This window comes from Anastrepha ludens, chromosome 6 (genome assembly GCF_028408465.1).
Source record: "Anastrepha ludens isolate Willacy chromosome 6, idAnaLude1.1, whole genome shotgun sequence".
Lineage (NCBI taxonomy): Eukaryota > Metazoa > Arthropoda > Insecta > Diptera > Tephritidae > Anastrepha > Anastrepha ludens.
Window position 1 is genome coordinate 123,999,656 of NC_071502.1, and position 4,557 is coordinate 124,004,212.

The window sequence follows — 4,557 nt, forward strand, 5'->3', positions numbered from 1 at the left end:
TTATTAATAGCCTTATCAGTTTTTCTTTTTTTGGTAATTTGCCATAATTTATTCACCAAAAATAGTCGCGAGCTTTTAACGAGCCACTGAAAGCACCAAATTCACTTCACTTAAATTATTTTTATATTTGTTTTACTTTTGTACTTCTTATTATTTTTAAAGGGATATACATTTTTTTTTCAAACCATTTAAGCACTCATTTAATTTTGTAAAAGCAGTAATGGGAGATTTTTAATGCATGTAGAGTAAAGCTTTCTATTGGCCCCCAAATGGGTTTCTCAACTTTTTTCAGGGGTCACTGCGTCTCATTTGAAACTTGGGAGTTGAATTTAGAACCTATTTGAAGCACCAGTGGAGACTTCAGATGTCATGAATTTCACTGTTAAAAGCGGGTTTCCGCAATATATTCAAATATTTGACTTTTTTAAATTGCAGAATAATGGCAAATTTAATTTATTTCAAAAACTTAACTATTCGAACTTTTAACTATTACCGTTCACGCTTCACTGCAAGAAAACTACACTCAATCGCGTTCCTTGTCTTCGCGTCTGCTATTCAAGGTGAAATGACGACAAATGGAAGCTAAGCTATAAAGGCTATAAAAGTCAACACTCGACGTGCTTATGATAATTATCATTAACGAGATAGCCACACATTTTATTGGTCTCAAAAGAAAAATGTAAAAAATAATAAAGTCATAAACGACTTGCAAAGCACGCTACAATACCTACAACAGATGGTATCACTACAATAACTTGGCATTAGTGCGATTCGACCTTTGTTTATTTGGAATTGTTTTGAGAGGTGGTGTATCCATTTTCAGAAATCTGGTATGGAGGTTGAAATATTTTATTGCATGTCATGAAATATTTTATTGCAATAAAATTTGAGTTCAACATTAGAATCATAAGATAAGTAAATATTTTGTAGACTTTGCCGAAAAGTAACAGTTCCTGTTTTGTGCTACTCGTAAGATATCGCTTTATATATTCCCTACACAAAGGAAAGCTGGTCCATATGAGTGGTGAACATCAAATCAAAATATGTGGAACGTTACACAACTTCTTCATTCAATTATTCTGTAAATCAAAAAATTAAATTTTATTTGTACTCAATAAATTCAATAAAGGTTGCAAATCTCATATTAACGTAGTACGCAAACATCCACGATTCTATAGTTATTTAAACATTCACCTTACAGCAAAAAGTATTTATTACAAAATATTTGCAATTTTAGAATATGAAAACTAAACGGAAAATTTATTCGATCGAACAATTCATCTGCTGACTGTAGCTCACCAACTCCCTGTTATAACTCTGATTAACCAAACAGTCATATTGCCTAGCTGATTGGGTAATTCTGGTATCTCTCTCGGTCACTTCCATTTTGTGTCTTTACCTGTAGAGAGCATTGCGAGTAGATCGAGTCTCGAATAACCCAGCATAACAATCTCTTGGCATAAGACTCACACAAATATCCACTGATACTACGTAGTTTGTTCTGGCTCGATTAATTTTCCTACTACAAATGGGAATAATATCAAAAAGTTTTCCACCTAGTATTCTGGCTGACTTCAGCTAGGGACTTACCTCCCACTGACTGGACGACTTAGTATTGACAGCCCCCGTGATTGAGCTTGTATTGCGGTTCGGCTCCACATACCTTCCGCCGCTCGCAAATTTTTAGGGATCTTACAATTATCATATAAGTTTTTTACCCCTCATTGCGGCCAATCGAGGTTGGTCTAATAACCGTAGGAAATCCAGTGCAATTTGCCTAAAATATTTGCAAATCAACTTCAATAATTTCTAAACACTTGACTTATCGCTGTCATAAATTCTAATCACTAAATAAGTCAATAAATTAAAGGGGGTTTACTCGTATTTTTATACGACCTCCTATCGATCGCCAATTATATTAAGTCGATCCATGGTTTAAATTACCATTGTATCGCTGCGTGTGGCAGAGTTAAGTCAAGAAAAGTATTCAACGAAATCATGTGGAAGTTTCTTAAGTTTTTACTCATCTTCACGCTGTTCATTGCAGCCGCAAGTGAATCAGCAGCAAACTCATGGTGGGAAAGCGCATCCTTCTATCAAATATATCCACGCTCCTTCAAGGACAGCGATGGAGATGGCGTTGGTGATTTGAATGGTAAATAACTGTACGAAATAACTACAAGTTTCAATAGGTGCTAAAGAATTCTTTAATTGTAGGCATTACTGAACAGTTATCCTATTTAAAAGAGATTAGCATCACGGCGACTTGGCTATCGCCCATCTTCACCTCGCCCATGGCTGATTTTGGCTATGATGTGGCGAATTTTACTGAAATCGATCCAATATTCGGTACACTAGAAGATTTCGAACAACTTCTGGCAAAGGCTAAGGAGTTGGGAGTGAAAATTATTTTAGACTTTGTGCCCAACCACTCGAGTGATGAATGCGAGTGGTTCATCAAGTCCGCGAAGAGCGATCCAGAATATAAAGACTTTTAGATTTGGCATCCAGGCAAAATTTCCGAAAATGGTACACGACTACCACCAACGAACTGGATAAGTGTCTTCCGCGGCTCAATGTGGACATGGAACGATGAACGTCAGGCCTACTACTTACATCAGTTCCACGTCAAACAACCGGATCTCAACTACAACAATCCAAAAGTGCGCGAAGCAATGAAGATTTGTAGAGATCGTGGATTAAAATATGCGCCTAATATTAATTCTAATGAATCGAACAGGATGTGCTACGTTACTGGGTACGCAAAGGCGTTGCCGGTTTTCGCGTTGACGCTGTACCACACATCTACGAGGTAGCGGCCGATGCAGAGGGAAATTGGCCTGACGAACCAAGTAACCCATCGGTGGCTGACCCAGCAGACTACGGTTACCTGCAACATATCTACACAACCAACCAGCCGGAGACACTTGATGTGGTGTATGAATTCCGCCAGGTATTGAAGGAATTGGATGAGGAGCTTGGTGGAGACGAACATATTCTTATGACAGAAGCCTATTCACCACTTGACGTGCTGATGCAGTATTATGGAAATGGCTCCACCGACGGTGCACAAATACCTTTCAATTTCGTGTTACTCAGCAATGTGAACAAAAATTCTAACGCTTACGACTACGAGCAGCAGATACACGACTGGTTGGACAATATGCCCGCTGGGAGCGTAGCAAATTGGGTGGTATGTAACACAAAATAAGAAATCAGTTTTCTTCTAGCTGCACATTTTAAATTATAATCTTACTTAGTTGGGAAATCATGACCAGAGTCGAATTGGTATACGCCTAGGCGTCGATCGTATGGACCTGATCAATGTTTTACTAAAGACTTTGCCCGGAGTTAGTGTCAGTTATCAAGGTGAAGAGATTGGCATGACGGATGTTTCGATTTCTTGGGAGGAAACCGTTGATCCGCAAGCTTGCCAATCGAGTATTGAAGAATTTGAAAGCCTCAGTCGTGACCCAGTGCGTACACCCTTCCAATGGAATGATGGACACAAGGCCGGTTTTACTGATAGCAATACCACCTGGTTGCCATTGGCCGAGGATTATAAATTGGTGAATGTGAAGCGTCAGCGTGGCATTGCCAATAGTCATCTGAATGTCTACAAGCAACTGCAGAACTTGCGCGCTACGAAGACGATGAGCGATGGAGAGGCCGAAGTAAAGGCGATTAGCGAAAATGTAATAGGCATTAAGCGGTAAGTATTTTATTGTCCATTGAGCAATCATGGGTATCAAACATTTGCCTATTCTTACATATTAAAATCATATTTTAGCTTCCTATCCGGTGAGCGCACATATGTTGCTCTCCTGAATCTGAACGACGATTTGGAATCGATCAATTTGAATGACGCTTTTGGCGATCTTACAGTCGAATTAGAATATATACTAGTCACAGACAAAAGTGTTAGACGCAAGGGGTAGGGCGCTATTATAATACAATACATTTATATTATGGGCTTTTTACTAATCGAAGACAACTTTTTAGCGACAAGATTTACGCCGACTCAATTGTGATGCTGCCTAAGGAAGCTGTTGTGTTGGGCACAATCGTCTAAGACTGAAACCTCGTAAGGAGTAATATTACTTTTAATTATAATACTGATTTATGTGATAGCTACTTTTACCTAACTTTAGAAGCTCTTTATAATTAATTTCTAAGAAATAATATATTTTGTGAAATCAAAAAAGTCGTCAAAATAAAAAGAATTAATATAATTATCTAATTATGTAATTATCTCTCATAAGTGAGCACACATTGCTTTTTCTACAGATCTAAAAAGTCTTAAAACTTATTAAAAAATTATTTAGTTTATCACTAAACCTACCATGGACGGGTCAAATGACCCATTTTAAACTTTGTGTCAGAAGTTCTTAGAAATAACATTATTAAATCGTCATTTGCCTTCACGACTTTTATTAAAAAATACATCGAATATATTTTTCAAGATTTGCTCTTCTCTTGCTAATTGTTTTACCGAGAAATATATTTGATCTTAATAATATATATAATATTTTAAAGACGGGTCATTTGACCCATATT

General features: G+C 37.3%; 1 pseudogene; it reads left to right on the forward strand.

Moving 5' to 3' along the window:
• The first annotated feature begins 1,967 nt into the window (after positions 1 to 1,967).
• LOC128866469 (maltase A3-like) lies at positions 1,968 to 4,195 on the forward strand (annotated as a pseudogene).
• Positions 4,196 to 4,557: the final 362 nt, after the last annotated feature.